This window comes from Budorcas taxicolor, chromosome 1 (assembly GCF_023091745.1).
Source record: "Budorcas taxicolor isolate Tak-1 chromosome 1, Takin1.1, whole genome shotgun sequence".
Lineage (NCBI taxonomy): Eukaryota > Metazoa > Chordata > Mammalia > Artiodactyla > Bovidae > Budorcas > Budorcas taxicolor.
In genome coordinates this window covers 40,413,773-40,434,368 of record NC_068910.1, presented here as the reverse complement: position 1 = coordinate 40,434,368, position 20,596 = coordinate 40,413,773, and the positions used below count along the sequence as shown (strand labels likewise).

Here is a 20,596-nt window from a genome sequence, read left to right as displayed (position 1 = left end):
ATGAGGTACCACTTCACACCAGTCAGAATGGCTGCGATCCAAAAATCTGCAAGCAATAAATGCTGGAGAGGGTGTGGAGAAAAGGGAACCCTCCTACACTGTTGGTGGGAATGCAAACTAGTACAGCCACTATGGAGAACAGTGTGGAGATTCCTTAAAAAATTGCAAATAGAACTGCCTTATGACCCAGCAATCAGACTGCTGGGCATACACACAGAGGAAACCAGAATTGAAAGAGACACATGTACCCTAATGTTCATCACAGCACTGTTTATAATAGCCAGGACATGGAAACAACCTAGATGTCCATCAGCAGATGAATGGATAAGAAAGCTGTGGTACATATACACAATAGAGTATTACTCAGCCGTTAAAAAGAATACATTTGAATCATTTCTAATGAGATGGATGAAACTGGAGCCGATTATACAGAGTGAAGTAAGCCAGAAAGAAAAACACCAATACAGTATACCAACACATATATATGGAATTTAGAAAGATGGCAATGATGACCCTGTATGCAAGACAGCAAAAGAGACACAGATGTGTAGAGCGGACTTTTGGACTCAGAGGGAGAGGGAGAGGGTGGGATGATTTGGGAGAATGGCATTGAAACATGTATACTATCATGTAAGAAACGAATCACCAGTCTATGTCCAATGCAGGATACAGCATGCTTGGGGCTGGTGCATGGGGATGACCCAGAGAGATGTTATGGGGAGAGAGGTGGGAGGGGGGTTCATGTTTGGGAACGCATGTACACCCGTGGTGGATTCATGTCAATGTATGACAAAACCAATACAGTATTGTAAAGTAAAATAAAGTAAAAATAAAAATAAAATAAAAGTGGGCACTCTTACTTTTAAATAGCCATAATATTTGACGTAAAGTAAATTTATTAAAGAACAGTCACTATATGGTCCAGCAATCTGACTCCTGGGCATATATTCAGAAAAGACAAAAACTCTAATTCTAAAAGAAGACATACACCCCATTGTTGATAGCAGCACAATTTAAAATATCTAAGACATGGAAGCAACATAAATGTCCATTGACAGATGAATAGGTAAATAAAATGTGGCATCTCTCTATGCATCTATGTATAAAATAGAATATTACTCAACCATAAAAAGAATGAAATAATGCCATTTGCAGCAACATGGATGGATCTAGAGATTATCATACTAAATGAAGTAAGTCAGAAAAAGACAAGTATCACATCACTTATATGTGGAATCTAAGAAAGTGATACAAATGAACTTATTTACAAAACAGAAACAGACTCACAGACATAAAAAACAAATTTATGGCTACCAAACGGTAAAAGCTGGGGGAAGGGATAAATTAGGTATCTGGGATTAACTGATGTGTGTATGTATGTTAGTCACTCAGACATGTCCAACTCTTTGCAACCCTCAACTGCAGCCTGTCAGGCTTCTCTGTCTGGAATTATCCAGGCAAGAATACTGCAGTGGATAGCCATTCCCTTCTCCAGGGCATCTTAATTCAACTATACTTTAATTTTTAAAATTCATCAAAAAAAAAACACCATAAGTTTCTTAGTTTCTTCCTTTTTTCCTTCAGAGACTCCAAAAGATGACAAAAAGATCTTTTTTTAAATCTCATGATCTTTATAGAAGAAACTCTAATTTGCTTCAGTTGTAATCATACTAATCTCTATCCCCTACAAAAAAAATAGAAGCAACATATTAGAGTGCCAGGGTAAAGACAGAAGCAATATGTTATTGAAAGTGGAGATGGCAAAACTACTGAAATTAATTCAAAGAACTCAAAAATTGCAGCATTTTGGGAGTAATTAGTGGGGAAATGAACACCTTGTGTACACTTCAATGGCTATACAGGGGATCAATGTCACAACAGTTGATGCACATAAGAATGATTCCTGGTTCTCAACAGAAGGTAGATTTCATGCAACATCTTCTGTTGAAGAAGAAAGGTCAGAGTTGCATTCTTTAGGAAGATTTTGATATCAATGTTTAAAGTGAGGGAAAGTTGAGGTACTTAAAGCCTTGGGTAGCTGAAAACTCATGTAAAAACTCACTTTCCTGGGATAAATAAAATACTTGATAATAAGACTATGACCCCCACAGGTTTTGTCATTAAATTGTTGATCTGGGATATCTTTGGAAGGGATATAGCTGAACTGGGGAGGAGTAATAATTAATAATGTTTACTCAGAAAGTGTCATGCTGTCCATGTTTTTACCAAAAGAATATGCATCTTATCAAGAAATTTTAAGTGCCTAGACTTCATTGCAACATATTAAGGAATCAGAAAGCAAGATGTCAGAACACTCAGATAAAAAAAGGGAGAAGGCTTTCTGTATAAACAGATGAAGCAGACAAACCTCATTTTTCAAAGCTTCATGTGCCCACGTAAAAATTTGGTCATAACGACCCAGAGGTTACAGTGAACACAAATGAGTATATAATTTTTAAACCACTTGTAAGTCTCACAAACAATCCTGATACAATAGAAACAGATTCCTGTACAATATAAAAGAAAATACTGTGGAGTCTTCAGAATTGGTTCAACTCAGCCAGAACAATGTTGGTGGAGAGATGTGGAATGGAATTGATTAGGCACTATTTCACCAGTTTTAATGTCTCTTTTGCTCATTTATTAGTAAGAGTCATTGTTATGAAAATTTTATAATGCATCTTTAAAATATTTGTTTCATATATTTATGCTTAAATCGATTTATAGTAAGATGGATTGGGTTCTCTTTCCATAGTGTACTTTCTAATACATGTTTTGTAATTTTCTAGATCAATAATCAGCAAATCTTTTCTGTAGAATGTCAGGTAGTCATCATCAATAAATAGTTCTGAGCAATTAGACATATAAGACAAAAAAGAAAAAAAAAAAAGCTTAATGTTAATGTAAAATAACCTTTCAGAAAAAAAGTATAAGAATTTGAGAATCGAGGCCTAGACAAAGAGTTCTTAGACTTGACAACAAAAGCATGATTCATTAAGGAAATAAGGATAAAATGAATCTCATCAAAATTACCAACTTTGGTTCTGTGAAACACCCTGTTAAGATGATACAAAAACATGATATAGAGTGAGAAAGAATGTTTTCAAACAATATATCTAACAGTGAACTGACATCTAGAATATAAAGGAATATTAAATTTTCAACAATTAAAAAAGTCAATCTAACTAGAAAATATGCAAAAGACATGAATAACTATTTCACATAAGATAACATACTGATAGCAAAAAATAAAAAATACATAAAAGGAAATAAAACTATTACAGAAATACAAATGAAAACTACAATGAGACATCACTGTTACATATCAGAAGGGGTAAAATAAAAAATCGTGAGAACATCAAATGTTGGCATAGGTGCAGAGAAACTGGATCATTCAAACTTTGCTTATGGAATTACAAAATAAGCAACTTTCATTTTATAGCAACTCTGGAATACAATTTGACAGTTTCAAAAGAAAATCAAATTTTCAGCTGCAAAAGACCCAGCAGCTGTACTCCTGGGCATTCATCCCAGATAAATGAAAACTTAGGTTATCTTTTAAAAAAAATCTCTAGCAAGCATCCAAAGCAGCTTCATTTGTAATAGCCAAAAGCTGGAAACAACCAAGATACACTTCAATGTGTAAATGGTGAAATAAATTACAATGTGTGTATATATATATATACACAGTGGAACACTATTCAACAACAGAAGGAATAAAATAAAAAGAAGGAAATCAACAAATTAGAGGAATCTCCAGAAAAATAGTAGGTGAAAAAAGCCCATTCCAAAGGTAACATACTGTATGATTCCATATATGTAACATTCTTAAAAATGACAAAACTATAAAAATGAAATTAATGGTTTCTAGGGCTGAAGGAGAGGTTTGGAGCTGGGAGAAAAACACATGTGGCTATAAATGAGCAACATGAGGAATCCTTTTCATGATTAAACTTTTATTTACATTACTTTATCCACTTTATCCTTATGATATTGTACTATGTGTTGAAAGATGATACCATGATAAAATGGGATACAGGCTACCTGAGATATCTCTATACTTTTCGTTACAACTGCATATGAATTTAAAATTAGCTCAAATTAAAGAGCATAATTTTCATGAAAAGAGTTTAATTTTTAAAAGGACATAACTATATCTGGCTTTGCAGGCCATAAGATCTATGTTGTAACTACTCATCTCTGTCCATGTGATGTTTAAGTAGCCATGGATAGCAAGTAAGTAGATGAACATGTCTGTATTTTACTAAAATGTTTTCAGGTAAACAGACAGCAGGTTGGATCTGTCACACAGCCTATAATTTGCAGACCTTGGCCCTCAGTTAAATAATCCCTATAAAAATGATCAATTGTTACACTTAAAAAGCATCACATAACCATGTCTTAACCTACAGCCATGCTGCAATTAATGAGATAGTTCAGAAACCTGAAAATCATACTTAACTCAAATTTTCTTACTATGAAGTTAAGATTTAAAATCATACTTAACTTGCATTTTTAATACTGTAAAGGGAAGATTTCTATCACAGCAGACTCATGATATCTTTCCCCTTTATGTAATCAGTTCAGTTCAGCCGCTCAGTCGTGTCTGACTCTTTGCGACCCATGAATCGCAGCACGCCAGGCCTCCCTGTACATCACCAACTCCCAGAGTTCACTCAGACTCACGTTCATTGAGTCAGTGATGCCATCCAGCCATCTCATCCTCTGTCGTCCCCTTCTCCTCCTGTCCCCAATCCCTCCCAGCATCAGAGTCTTTTCCAATGAGTCAACTCTTCACATGAGGTGGCCAAAGTACTGGAGCTTCAGCTTTAGCATCATTCCTTCCAATGAAATCCCAGGGCTGATCTTCAGAATGGACTGGTTGGATCTCCTTACAGTCCAAGGGACTCTCAAGAGTCTTCTCCAACACCACAGTTCAAAAGCACCTTTATGTAATAGGTTGGTCAAAATGTTCTTTTGGGGTTTTCTCTACCATCTTACAGAAACATCTGAACATATGTTGTGGTAAACCCAATGTTTACACTGCAGGTGCTTTATCACTGCTCTAGTTTCCAATTCTTGAAAAATCCCTTCTCTGTCCTCTGCCATCATGTGTTTAACTCCCGCTTCTTTCTTTCCCCCAATTTCAGTGGTCTCTCTTTCCTCCCACTCTTAATAATTAGATAGAAACTTATTTTGTTAAGTTCTTCCCTGTCTCTGTTACCTACCTAGTACTATTTCCCACCCATAATCCTCACTTTTCCATCAACGCAAAGAACAACTCTCTCCAGGATAGGCCATCTGTGAAGAACGGGTGAGAGGAAAGAAATGCACTCCCAAAGTAAGAATTCTCATTAATGGTTGCTGCTGCTGCTGCTGCTAAGTCGCTTCAGTCGTGTCCGACTCTGTGTGACCCCATGGACTGTAGAGGGTGGTAAACTAGACAAACATTGATACACTAATCATTTTTCTCATGCTTCCCATGATCGTGTTTGAATTAGCTTTGACATACTCCTCTAGTTAAGGCACGGGTCCCCAACCTCCAGGATCTAATGTCTGATGAACTAAGGTGGAGCTGATGTAATAATAAAAGAAATAAAGTGTACAAAACATGTAATACACTTCAATTATACCGAATCCATTCTCCTCTTCCCCAGTCCATGGAATTATTGTCTTCCACAAAACTCACCCCTGGTAGCTAAAATGGTTGGGGACCACTGATTTAAGGTATCACTAAGCCAGGGTAAGCAGTTCATGGAGCGCTCTTTTAAAAGTGCTTTGCTGCAAAATGTCACACATAAGATACATTACAATAAATTCATCTGAAACACTTGGATTGAGAAGATAACCGATTACACATTCAGAAAAGGGCAAGGAGGTTTAGTTTTGGGTTTTTTTTTGCTTTGTTTTTATATAAAAGCTTTCCCTCTGTGAATCCCAGAAATCTAGCCATGAAGGACACTGGGTAATTATTTTGAATGATGACCCCTGAAATTCCTTCCTACATATTACAAGCCTGACTCTCACCCTGGACCCTTTGGCAGTACACATTTTCATCCATCTTGAAACAGAATGCCCTAAACTGATGAAAGAGAAATGAGGCAATCAAATAATGCCTGTCAGAAGGCGAAATAGGCACAGCATATTTCTCCTCATTACTGCGTATTATGAGAGCTAATGGCAGAGATGAATATCTCTAGTCAGAGCCACTTATATAGGAATTTACATTTAAAAGTAATTGCTGTAGATCATAATTGGTTGATTAGGTGTTCTCAACTCCTCAGGCCCTTTTCAGACTTCAGCTACATGATACATACCAGGCTTTCAGAGGGCCAATTTGTGTGAAAGGAAATGTAATTTGTCCCTTATAAAATATCAAGTTGGAAAATGTTATCACCTTCTTCACATCTTCCCAGACCAGTTATTGTCTCCCACTGTAGGAGTCATCAACTACCATGGAGAGAGTAATTGACATGAAAATATAAATTATGGAGTTGAACCCAAATCTAACTCTAACTTGTATGAGTCATTTCACAAACTGATTTTAGAAAAAGACATCCATGTTATTTTATTAATCTTAGTAACCACAATTCTCCATGCCATATTAGTGGTGAGATCATTATATCCCCCTTGGAGTTTTTCTCTTAAATTATATGATCTCCTATAGGCTTTATGGAAAGTGGGGGATCAATTAGGCTTTTCTTTTTTCTTTCTCTTATAAGAAAAAAAAAAAAAAAAAGTATCTCTTCAGTCCTTGAGGGGTTTCTCCATGGCTTAGCAGGTAAAGAATCCACTTGCAATGCAAGAGCACAGGAGACAAGTTTGATCCCTGGGTCAGGAAGATTCCCTGGCAGAGGAAAGGGCAACTCACTCCAGTATTCTTGCCTGGAGAATCCCATTGACAGAGGAGCCTGGGGGCCACAGTCCCAAGGGTTGCAATGAGTCAGATACGACTGAGCACAGCACAGAGTTCAACTCAGTCCTCTACTGCTTTGCTTTTGGCTGCCAGAAAGCTCCTCCGTAAATAATGGGATCTATCCAGCCCCAGATAGGAAGACAGTTTACTGCTGAGACAACACTCCAGTGATCTGAGACCCACATTGATGATCACTGAATCTCCAAGGAAGACAATATCAACTCCTTAATACCAAAGTCAGATCAAGGTGCCTGCACAGAACTCTTGGAGTTTCAACTCATATTGCTTAGCTCTTCCAATTCACATTCACATCAGCAGACTTGCAGAGCATATAGGACAGGAATGGGGCGGGTGTCTGTGTTCTGAACCTTACGGGTCCAGAATTCCTAACTCCCTGCCATCCCCAGAGAGTCATATGTAGAAGCCAATCAGATTTTTCTTCTCACAACTGAAGCTCAATAGGGCTGGTCATACCCATTTTCTAGATAATAGGTCCACTTTTTTAATGGAGGATATCTTGAGTAATTCACAGATTACCTATCCTTCTAAGAAAAACTTCTTCCAAGCAATTCCAGGTTATTTTTTCTGCTTTCTTTGCTTAGAAAACTGGGGAGGGGAATCTCCCGATGTAGTTTCTGTGAGGGCAATTTGCCACAGTACTCATAACATTATTTCAAGGAAATACAGTTCCCCTTCACCAACATGTCCCAGAAGTCTCCTGTGCCTTGTTTGGTGCTTTATTAATTCAAGCTACTTGCAGATTTATTTATATTCCATTCATTTGAAAATTTGAATTCATTTATTATTTTTTATCTCTGCTTCACTATCTTTATAAACGGAAGTCAACAAAGGGCTTCTCCAACCTAACACTTACTGATATTATGGTTGTCACCATGAGACTTCCAGGCAGGAGTTGTATTAATTCATTCTTCTCTCCATGATGTTTGGAATATTGCCTGATACATTTAGGATGTTTACTCATCGTTAGCAAAAATCATTTATGAATGGATGAGAGGAAAGAATGGAGAGAGGAAACAAGAGAGGACGGGATGGAGGGAAGATGGCAGGAATGGAAGAAGCAAAGGAAGAAGAGTGGATGGAAGACAAGGAAGGAGGAAGGGATGGGAGAAGGGAGGGAGAGAGGAAAGAAGCCATAATGATTTATGCCTTTGGGTCAAGTCATTATAGTATCTGGGCATCTTCTGATCAAAACTAAAATAAATTCTGAGAAGTAAGAGTGATTATATCATTAGTCACAAAGACTTTGCTGAAAAATTCTTTATCTGATTTCTTTGTAGTGACAACCTGAGTAAATGGGGATACCAGTAAGTAAACATATGTAATTGATACTCAGGCACGGTGGAAGGAAAGGATGACTGGCAGGTTACAGTACAGGGACTTTTGTACAACTAAGATCTGCAGATTCCAGAAGCAGGGATGAATGTGAAAGAGTAAGGAGAGCTAAAAGGTCACAAAAGACAAATCACTGATAACTCTTTGTATTAGAGTTCTCGAGAGAACTCTAAGAGAGATAGATACATTGGTAGATAGAGACAAACAGATAGGAGAAAATTTATTACAGAAATTAGCTCATATGGTTACAGAGGCAAAGAAGTCCCACAGTCTGCCACCCATAAGTAAGAGAATCAAGAAAGTCTGTGGCATAATTCAGTCTGAGGCCAGATGTCCAAGAACCAAGGGGCTGCCGATGTAAGTCCCAGAGTCCAAAGGCCCAAGAACCAGAATCTCGGCTGTCCAAGGGAGTTTTTTGTTCAACAGGAAGCAGGGGTGGGGGAGTGGATTCACCCTTCCTCTGCCTTTTGGTTCTACTTGAGCTCCTATTGGATTGGATGAGGCTTGCCCACATGATAAGAGTGTATCTCTTTACTCAGTCTACTGAGTCAAATACTATTTTCTTCTAACAACTCCCTCACAGACACACCTAGAAAAAAGTATTTCATCAGCTATCTTGATATCCCATAGCCCAGTTAAGTAGGCACATAAAATCAACCATCTCACTCTTTCTTTTATCAGCCAGTTTACGAATGTTAGGCTCAGAAGCAGCCTGTTCATCACTCACAGTATTTATCACACAATGCAACTTGTCAGCTTCTATAAGGTGGAAAGAAGCAATGGAAAAGAGAAATCATTTAAGGGGAGGACCAGACTTGCAATCAGAAAACCTGGTTTGGGGAGTGCCTACTCTACTTCCTAAGCTGTCTGTTAACTTATCTGAATGTACAAAATGTGCATAATCATAACAGCCCTCCTGCGGTTGTTGTAAGGACTGAAGGAGAGACAATTTACCTGAAGCCTCCTAATGAATGATAAAGCACTAGGCAGATTCAAAGAGGTGGTTTTGTTGCCCAGAGATAATTGAGACTAAAACCACTTTCAAGAGAACAACTGCAAGTTTTCACACCTTGATCTCCTATGTGTAATTTGGAAAATTACAGTGTATGGTTACTTCTGAAACAGAGGAGCTAACTACTTGTCTTTGACTTTCAAGGATATTGGATGAAATTTGAAACCATAGGGGCACAAAGAATTAGCTTGGGAAAGGAGCAGAAATAATAGCTCTCTACTGATAAGAGCAAATACATTTTAACTCTGAAATTCCCCACTGTGAGAAAATACCATAAAATTCTCTTTGCACAGGTAATGCATTGGTTATGAACCAGAAACCACTGTATATCTCAATTGCTGAAAAATAACACTTTGGAGACACCACTACACTACTTTCCTCTATTCTAAAAGAAAAGGTAGTTGATATTTAAGATGGAATAGGGAATATGTCTTGTTTCTCTTTAATTCTCACAATAAGTCTATTAAAACCTAAACAAACAAACAAAAACATGTATCATCTGAGCTTTTGGAAATTAAAAGACCAATCTCACACAAGTTTTCCTGAAATGAAACTTTTTGTATACTTACATACCTCTTCATTGTTACTTAATCACCAGTTGTTAAATGCTTCCACTGAAATTTATTAACAGATGTTGGGTACTGGTAACATCAACACTCAGTATACCCTGGCACAGAGTAGATGCTCTGTAAACCTTTTGTGCATGTGTGCTAAGTCTCTTCAGCCTTGTCTGACTCTTTGCTACCCCACGGACTGCAATCCCCCAGGCTCCTCTGTCCATGGGATTCTCTAAGCAAGAACACTGGAGTGGGTTGCCACGTCCTCTCCTCCAGGAGATCTTCGTGGAATCAAACCCATGTATCAAACCCTGGAATCAAACCCATGTCTCCTGCGGCTCCTGCATTGTAGGCAGATTCCTTACCTCTGAGCCGCTGGGGAAGCCCCTGTAAACCTTAGCTACAGAAATAAACCAAGCCCTAGCATATAAGTGCACAAACCCATATCAGCCTGCTTTATTACTACAGTGCAGGTAAATTTTATATTTGACTCCATAATATGTCTCTACTTGTTTGATTCTAAAGACAGAGTTCTCCTAAATCTTCAAAACAAATTGGCTTTCCAGAAAGATAGCTGTGACTGCCACGTGGACCATTCCATGTGCTCAATCCAAAAATTAAGACATAAGAATTGGTATAAAAATAGACATTTTGGCAATCATTTTTTCTCCTGATGATGATTTCATCTCACAAATGAACTCATTTAGTGACTTGAATCATGTAACTAAAACATCAGACTATAGTCAACCAGATCTTTTTCCTAATATAATCTACTTCAACCAGGAACAAATGAGCACAGAGAATCCGGGCTTATTCCTGGAGATAAATAAGAAATAACACAGTGTATTGGCCCAAAAGGAAAATGCAGAAGAGAGACAACTGAAAACTCATCTTCTGGATGAATCACAATCTGCACTAACCTTTGTCCTGTTCAGCCTTCCACTTGCATAGGATTATGCATTGGGAAAAATCTTAAAGATACATTCTTAATGGGGCACCCTGTTCCATGTAAGTCCTGAGAGACTTAGCTTCATGATTTCTACTTGGGGCTCACACTGATCTTGTAGGAACTAGTAAAGGCCCCTTTGAAGCAATGTCATTGTCCCATCTGGGGGCATAGAGTTCACTGGTACACCAGCTCCCCTTGATCGAGGCTAGACAAAATGAACATCATCCAGGGGTGCAGTGATGGGGTAAACCACTGCTGTAGACATAGTATTATGTTATATTATTTAGAGCTTCATTCTAGTTGCTTCCCCTTCTCTATCCTGGGACTTCTCTATTCCACTATACTGTATCATTGCCTCATGTTCATGTGATTTCTTAGGATAATCTCTCCAAAATCATAAGCATGGTTGGAAGAGGAAGTGTTTCCAGTATTTGAAGGAATTTATGAGTCAAATAAATATGGAATGAAGCAAACTCTACCTCTAAACAGATAGGAGACCTTGAGCAAGTTCCTTAGGATCTCTGTGTCTTCTATCCCTTCATTTAGAGACAATGATGTTGTGACGATGATGAAATGAGATGGCTATTCCAGAGTGTACAGCACAATGTCTAAATATAATGAGGTACCCAATCATCAATGTTTTCTATCTTTTATTATTTTTTTTTTCCTATGCCAATTCACAACTCCACATCCTTAGAAATTTCATCCGGTTACATTCTGGAGAGGTGGAACTTTACAAATTGAAGATTGACGTTTCTGTAAATGAAACAAATTCCTCAGTCCAAAATTATCAGTACACATTCACTGGCATTTTATGTGTTTAATCCCATTTACTCATTTCAGAAGACTGTGGCAGATATCAGCATTCTTCCTTTGATAATGCTATTGAAGCTGAGACTCAGAAGAGTTAAACATTTGGCCATAATCTCTCAAATTTGTTTTCTAAATATAAGTGAAATATTAATAAGTGAAATATTTAGAAGGCAGATTTGTAGGAATTCTTATGTAACACTAAGTCTGAACTGTATTCCAAGCAGTATTCCTCAAAGTAGTGAAAGGTTGTTGCTGAAACACGAAAGATGCCTCCGGAGGAGAAGAATTCAATCTGGGGCCAGAGACAAGGCTTGATTGCTCAGAGTTTTTGTGTAATAGAGTTTTCAGTTCAGTTCAGTCACTCACTAGTGTCTGACTCTTTGCAACACCATGAATCGCAGCATGCCAGGTCTCCCTGTCCATCACCAACTCCCAGAGTCCACCCAATCACATGCCCATTGTGTTGGTGATGCCATCCAACTCATCCTCTGTCATCCCCTTCTCCTCCTGCCCTCAATCTTTCCCAGCATCAGGGTATTTTCAAATGAGTCAGCTCTTTGCATCAGGTGGCCAAAGTTGGAGTTTCAGCTTCAACATCAGTCCTTTCAGTGAACACCCAGAATTGATCTCTTTTAGGATGGACTGGCTGGATCTCCTTGCAGTCCAAAGGACTCTCAAGAGTCTTCTCCAACATCACACTTCAAAACCATCAATTCTTTGGCACTCTGCTTTCTTTTTTTTTTTTTTTTTTTTGGCACTCAGCTTTCTTTATAGTCCAACCCTCACATCCATACATGACCACTGGAAAAACCATAGTCGTGACTAGATGAACCTTTGTTGGCAAAGTATAAAATAGATTTTTATTAAGTATAAATGGGATAGAGAAAGCTTCTGACATAGACATCAGAAGGGGGCAGAAAGAGTACCCCCTTGCTAGTGTTCGCAATGGAGTTATATACCTTTTAATTAGTTATTACAATGAATCGAAAGAATGTCTCAAGTTTGTGAAAATTGTACCAGACCCACTCCCACAATTTACATTTTAGGATAACAAGATTAGAATTTAACAATGGAAAGATCCTACCAGACCCATTCCCATAATACACATTCTAAAATATCAGGATTAGTCAGAAGGTTTCCAGGAAAGAGAAACTGTCCTCAAGCAGGATACATTGTTGTTGTATAATCCCTAGTATAGAGTTTAAACTGATTTGTGCAATTGACTAAGACTAAGGAATGTAGCGGAGAAGGCAGTGGCATCCCACTCCAGTACTCTTGCCTGGAAAATCCCATGGGCAGAGGAGCCTGGTAGGCTGCCGTCTATGGGGTCGCTAAGAGTCGGACATGACTGAGCGACTTCACTTTCACTTTTCACTTTCATGCATTGGAGAAGGAAATGGCAACCCACTCCAGCATTCTTGCCTGGAGAATCCCAGGGATGGGGGAGTCTGGTGGGCTGCCATCTATGGGGTCGCACAGAGTCGGACACGACTGAAGCGACTTGGCAGGCAAGAAATGTAGAGGGGAAAAAAAGTTTGTCCTTTCTCCTCCTTGAGAATTCCAGACCCCTAGCTCTGCTTTGAGAACCCCAGACCCCTTTATCCTCCTTGGGGACACTGGACTTCTTATCTGTCTACCTAGGAATTGACTCTCTCAGTAGAGGCACTGAAATCACCGGCATCACAAGCAGCTGAGCTATTTATTAAAAGTTCAGATTCAGGGGGACCTGACTCCAGGCCTTCAAGCAAAATTTGGGTGGTTTTGAGTCTAGACATTTTTTTATTTTTAATAAATTGTCTGGATGACTCTTCTGCTAAGTTTCAAACCTTGACTATTTCCAACCCCAAGGAAATCAGTTAGTAGATACCTAGTTAACTGCCAAATGTCCACAGGATTTACTTAATAAATAAATGAATAAAAGTAAAAAATTAGCATCCTTAACTCTGGAGGCACTCTGTAAGCAGAATAGCAGGTCAGACAGACTTTCTAGCTCTATTTCCACATTCCTGTGCCCTGAAGGACTGGGGAGAGAACAGGGGCCTAGTGTCCACGTAAGAATGCATGGTACATTGATAATATTGGAGTATTATTATGTTCTCCTTTATCTTACTTTAGGGAATTTTTTTTAAATCCAAGAGAAAACTTTCTAGTATATTTTCTTTATTTTCTTTATTTACTTTTCCACCCGAAGCTTATCTTCAAGTAAAAGTGTATTGTTGATACGTAGTTTATATTTCAGAGAAGGCAATGGCACCCCACTCCAGTACTCTTGCCTGGAAAATCCCATAGATGGAGGAGCCTGGTAGGCTGAAATCCATGGGGTCGCTAGAACTTGGACACGACTGAGCAACTTCAGTTTCACTTTTCACTTTCATGCATTGGAGAAGGAAATGGAAACCCACTCCAGCATTCTTGCCTGGAGAATCCCAGGGACGGGGGAGCCTAGTGGGCTGCCATCTATGGGGTTGCACAGAGTTGGACATGATTGAAGTGATTTAGCAGCAGCAGCAGCAGCAGTTTATATTTAGTAAAGTTCAAGCTTTCAAATGTGTAACAAATATGTCACGTGGACTCTAAAATATTGCTGTGAACCAGCAAAAGGCAATTCAGAGTTTCAGGTGTTGGAAATGTACTGAGACATATATTTTAGAATCTGTGCTACCAAAAGGACATCTTGAGGGAACAAATAGATCTGTTTTCCCTGAAGCTTGCCTGGTCTAGCCAGCAAGATGTGATCTGCTGAATGACAAGACTTGTTTCTATAAACTAACAAAAGTTAGAAAGAATTATTAGTGAGAAGAAGATTGCAAAATTTCCATTCCAGATCTCCAACTACATACAACAAATGCTGAAAAGGAAACCATTGATTGGTACCCTGGTGAAGGCACTCTCAAAACTCAAGGAAAAAACAGAAAATTCTTTCCACTTCACCCCCAAAAGGCATCCCAACTCAGTGAGCTGAGAAGCAAGTTGGAGAGCCAGTACCTTTAAAGGACCCATTCAGTTCAATGAATGATCATGGCGGAAAGACCTACAGTCTAAAGACTTGAAGTTCACGGTTCACGTATTGTTGAAGCCTGGCTTGGAGAATTTTGAGCATTACTTTACTAGCATGTGAGATGAGTGCAATTATGTGGTAGTTTGAGCATTCTTTGGTGTTGCACGTCTTAAGGATTGGAATGAAAACGGACCTTTTCCAGTCCTGTGGCCACTGCTGAGTTTTCCAAATTTGCTGGCATATTGAGTGCAGCACTTTCACAGCATCATCTTTTAGGACTTGAAATAGCTCAACTGGAATTCCATCACCTCCACTACCTTTGTTCGTAGTGATGCTTCCTAAGGCCCACTTGACTTCACATTCCAGGATGTCTGCCTCTAAGTGAGTGATCACACCATCGTGATTATCTGGGTTGTGAAGATCTTTTTTGTACAGTTCTATGTATTCTTGCCACCTCTTGTTAATATCTTCTGCTTCTGTTAGGTCCATACCATTTCTGTCCTTTATCGAGCCCATCTTTGCATGAAAAGTTCCCTTGATATCTCTAATTTTCTTGAAGTGATCTCTAGTCTTTCCCATTCTATTGTTTTCCTCTACTTCTTTGCACTGATCACTGAGGAAGGCTTTCTTATCTCTCCTTGCTATTCTTTGGAACTCTGCATTCAAATGGGTGTATCTTTCCTTTTCTCCTTTGCTTTTTGCTTCTCCTCTTTCCATATTCACAGCTATTCCTAAGGCCTCCTCAGAGAGCCATTTTGCTTTTTTTCATTTCTTTTTCTTAGGGATGGTCTTGCTCCCTGTCTCCTGTACAATGTCATGAACCTCCATCCATAGTTCATCAGGCACTCTAACAGATCTAGTCCCTTAAAATTTATTTCTCCCTCTCACTGTATAATCATTAGGGATATGATTTAGGTCATATCTGAGTGGTCCAGCGGTTTTCCCTACTTTCTTCAATTTAAGTCTGAACTTGGCAATAAGGATTTCATGCAATATGGCAGTAAGGAACTCTTCTTTTCACAGCCTGGCATGCTGCAGTCCATAGGGTTGCAAAGAGTTGGACACGAATGAGTGACTGAACTGACTGACTTGACTAAATACCTGGACATCAGCTTACAAATGGAGTTCACCAAAATCACCATCCTTTTGTATCCTGGGTTTGGAGGTGAATGGTGGTTACTGCTAAAGGCAGGCAAAAATAAGCCACAGACAGATGATGAAATATTTTCATAAATGAGATGGACTGCAGTGGGCATTGGCAGAATATGACTTTCAATTTCTGGAGTGTATGATAGTTAGCCTAGGTTGAATGTAAGTCATCCCCTTTGGAAATTGTAACTTTAGGTTCTTCAATAATCAGTACATGGAATTTACCTGGCCTATATGCCAGGTAATTTTTTAAAATTCATCATCTATCACATTTTTATAATATTGTATTATCAAAATTGTGAAACATAAAAAATTGAAAGAATTTTGTAGTAAACTACCTACCTACCGCCACCTACACTCTAATGCTAATGTCTTATTATTTTACTGTCTACTCAGTCTCTTATCTATTCGTCAATCCATCTTATTTGTGGTGCATTTCAAAGTTAATTTCAGAGGTCAGTCGATTTCATCATAAACTATACATATTTATATAACTGAACTAAGTATTTGATTATAGTTTTCTTCTGACATAAAATTTGAGTACGATAACGTCCATATGTTGCATTTTGACAAATGCATACATCTCTGTAATACAAAACCCTATCAAGATATTGAACATGACCATCATCCAAAAAAGATTTCTCATATCTCTTTCCAATCAAATTCCACCGAGGCTGCTTCAAAGGCAACCATTATTTCAATCAGTTTCTACCATATACTAGTGTTCCTGTTCCTGATCTTTGTATAAATGGAATCAGACAGAAGGTATTCCCATGTAAGTTTTCATCTTGTTCATGTTATTTTTCAGGTTTATACATATTGTTGATTTGATATTAATTTACTCTTTTTCACTACTGAGTATTATTTCATTCTGTGCACATATCTGTTATTTGATACCTGGACTGTTTATGGTTTTTTGAGTAAAGCTGTTAATGTTCTTTCATAAAAAGAAGGCAATGGTATATAGATAAGTCTGCCCCCAAAGGGAGGGCTATGTTAAGACTGACATTGTTTAGAATTTCTACAACATAATGATAAAAGCAGACCAACTTTATTCCCTTTTATTCTTGTTTTTAAATTCTTCACATGCAATGTATTCACTACTGCCTGCATCTGAGTTGTTCCCACTATCTATCACGCCCCACCCCCATCAACAGCTCACTAAGACTATGTTCACTTGGTTCACATTTATTCGTCTATTTCTGGTGTAGAGTCTGGCACACCTGCGGCTCAACAAATGTTTATTAATTTGCTAAACGTATGACTTACCATTGACAGTGATAGATAAAAGCAGTAGAATTCAAGTGAGCTTTCTTGTTTCTAAAGCTTCTCTTAAAGCCCACTATATTTCTATGCTAAAATAAATATGCCAAAATATAAGTAAATGTTTTTACTCTCATGAAAATACTTATTAAAAAGTCTCCTGGAGGTTTTGATTTTAGTCTGTTAGGCAAACCATGTCTTATGTCATGATACTTGGCATTAGTTTAAAGTAAATGACATATTGCCACTGTTCGTTGAAATTTAAAATGTATACACATTGAGTCCTTTCTAACCATTTAACTTCAGTTCTAAACAAACAGCCAACATTCATTTTTATGTGATTTTCAAAGGAGTTTGCACCTGTGCGAATAAATGGCTTAAGATTGATCAATTTACTTTGGAATATTGTTTGCTTATTTTCAGGCTGTTTTTACAAGTGAGAAAGCCAATTTAAAATGTCACCACATCTATGAACAAACCAAAAATTGTCTTCTTGAGATTATACTGACTCTTAAATGTGTATAGATAAACAACTAGCGATTTATTTGTAATTAGTATTCTTTTGTATTTGCAATCCTAATTTCTTGCATTATCTTGACCTCCCACTTGTGGTTTTTCGACAAATAAATGATGTTATGGTCATGTTTTATTGAGGGAAATGACTAAAACTGCCCATTAAACGCACAACTGCTATTTCCTTGGAATCAGTACAAAATTATTTCTGAAGATTTGAAAGCAAAAGTTAGCATTTAATTCTTTCTAAGATCAAAGGCATAATTACCAACGCTGGAAGCAAACAATCAGTCCTTCAGACTCAATCTCATTATTTCCTATTTGTGTGAACTCAGGAAATTTACTAAATTTCTCTGTACTTTAGCCTCCTTTGGAAAGAGTGGCCAAACACTTTGAGCCAAACTCACAGGAAGGTTGTGAGGACCAAATGTGTTTTTGTGCAGACCACACTGAGTCCACAAGGACAGCTGAGTTTAGAAGTCAGAGCCTCTATCTCTCTCAGTCCTCTGTGCCCAGAAATCTGTCTTCAACCTTTACAACCATGATATAAATTATGGTGAGTATTTTAGAGACAATGCCACTGAGGCTCTGAAAGATTGATACAGGATTGCAACTCTGTCTCAAACATCATCTTGAACTTCACATACCCTTTCCCTGGTCATTACACTGTAGCTTAAAAGGATATGTCTGGCAATAAGCAAGGTCAAGCTCTGCTGGCTGTTCAACTACTGCAAATTCAACAAAGAATTTTACTGCATTTAATAAATATTTCATATAAAGATCTGATACAAATTCTCCTATCTCAAGTTTCACTTAAAAATTTAAGAAGTAAAGTTATTTAGAATAGTTTATCCTTTTCAATAAACTAAGAAAACTGACTTCCCCTGAAGTGAAATATGTGAAAACTGCCTGAACATTTGAAATTTAAGACCTACTCCATTATCCATCTAGGCACCTGCATTTCACCAGCTTTGACTTGACAGACAAGATAAATTCTCCAAAATGCACTGATACATCTCTGAAGAACAGAAAATTCCCAGCTTCATCAAATGGGTTGTGTTACGCAATTTAATTTTTGTATGTCCACTTTGCCCCCTTAAAAGATAATACATCAACAGAGCAATATATTTACAACTGTAGTACTAAGAGTCATTGTTATACATGCTTCGCTGAGTCAAATTCAATGGTCAAAGGTGGAAGCTGAAAATAAATATTCAATCCCCAGGTGGGAAAGATAAGCAGTGAGGCAGAGAACTCCTGAATCATAAATCTTTGCCCTGTCAGACAGGCAGGGAGAACGTAAGCTAATGAGGTGTAAAAGGTACAAATCCATTTCTGGGTTACTATCTGTCTTCAGAATCATGGGTCAGAGATGCCCAAAGTAAGCTGGAACAATCTGTCGAGACAGTTCCTGCCACATTCCCTCATTCAAGGAGTGAAACTTCTAAGTAAACCTATTCATATCTAAGATAGCAGGAGCTCTGGGAGTCAGGATTTATGGCACATGGTTCTTATTTTTTAGGAACCAGGAATTTAATAAACGGGAGGAAAAAATTAAAATATTTTAAACATCATCTAAATTACAGTTTATGACTTAGAAACCATCTGATATCCTTCTATGATGAATTTTTTGTCTCCCACTTAGGCAACATCTGTTTATGCACAGTGTATTTTTCAAGTAGCTCTTTCTATCTGCTTATTCTTTTCCAGGATAAGACAGATTTTCACCAAAATCATGTTTAGATGAATATGGAATTATCTCTGGGCTTCTCTGCTGGTAAAGAATCCACCTGCAATGCAGGAGACCTGGGTTCAATCCCTGGGCTGGGAAGATCCCCTGGGGAAGGGAAAGGCTACCCACTCCAGTATTCTGGCCTGGAGAAATTATCTCTAGTAGTGAATGTATGTGTCCACATTATTTAAAACTCCTAACATGAGACCACCTACACTTGGGGTCAGGTTTTTTCATCTCTTCTGCGCCCTCCACCATCCACTCTTGAGTTAGAGTTGTTCCAGAAAACAAGAGTAAAGTGTAGACAGAGCTGACTTTATCAGTGTGCAAACTAGGCAGGCACGCTGAGAAGGGCCTCGCTCTTGATTTAAAGCTTTGTTGTTTCTGTCTTGGAATTGCTACTGATTTAGCTTTGCACCTGTGTTTTGTCAATGAAGTCTGATGGGACAATGAGAAGATGACACAAGAGAAGAGATACACCCAAAATGCACATCTGCTGCCCTTCCTTGCCATCCTGCCTGGGTGTAGTGGTGCCAGTGCCCCATAAACTCAAAATTCTGATGGGTCCATGATATGTGGGAACTCAGGGAGACTTGAAGGTTGTATAAGGTAGGCCTGTTCCTTTTATAATGGAGTAAGTGGGGTGCTGATAGCTCTGTGAGACTACACTTTCCATTCAAACCAAAACATGCATTGAAGATAAAAAGACAACATCATTCTAAAAAACTAAACAGCTAAGGATTCCTATCATATATTTTCTTCAGTGCCAGCCAACTACATATGTAAAAATGGTGACACAGAAGGAGATGGGAACATAGGGAAGCCCATAGTTTATTCTGATTCTTCCCCATTACTTACTGTAAGTTAAATATGTTAGTACAACATGCATGAAGTGAAGTGAAGTTGCTCAGTCGTGTCCAACTCTTTGTGACCCCATGGACTGTAGCCTACCAGGCTTCACCATCCATGGGATTCTCCAGGCAAGAATACTGGAGTGGGTTACCATTTCCTTCTCCAGGGGATCTTCCCGACCCAGGGATCGAACCTGGGTCTCCCGCATTGGAGGCAGACGCTTTAACCTCTGAGCCACCAGGAAAGCAAAGTAAAACCAACTGTTAGTTTTGTGCAGTGTTTCTATTCTTCTGTTAAGAATGAAAAACATATGCATAAATGAATTAGAAAACATGAACAGTGTAATTTTGGTGAGTTCACCTATGAATGAAATATGCCTATGTTTTCATTAATAACTAGTATTGCCCAATATAAAGCTGAAAAGTGTGTGTGTGCATGCTAAGTCGCTTCAGTAATGTCTCACTCTTTGCAACCCTATGGATGGTAGCC

At 38.2% G+C, this 20,596-nt stretch overlaps 1 non-coding gene across 1 annotated transcript; it reads right to left on the bottom strand.

Annotated features, from left to right (window-relative positions):
* Positions 1 to 20,278: 20,278 nt before the first annotated feature.
* Positions 20,279 to 20,351, bottom strand: TRNAW-CCA (transfer RNA tryptophan (anticodon CCA)). Its single transcript has one exon. It is a non-coding gene; the product is annotated as a tRNA-Trp (tRNA).
* Positions 20,352 to 20,596: the final 245 nt, after the last annotated feature.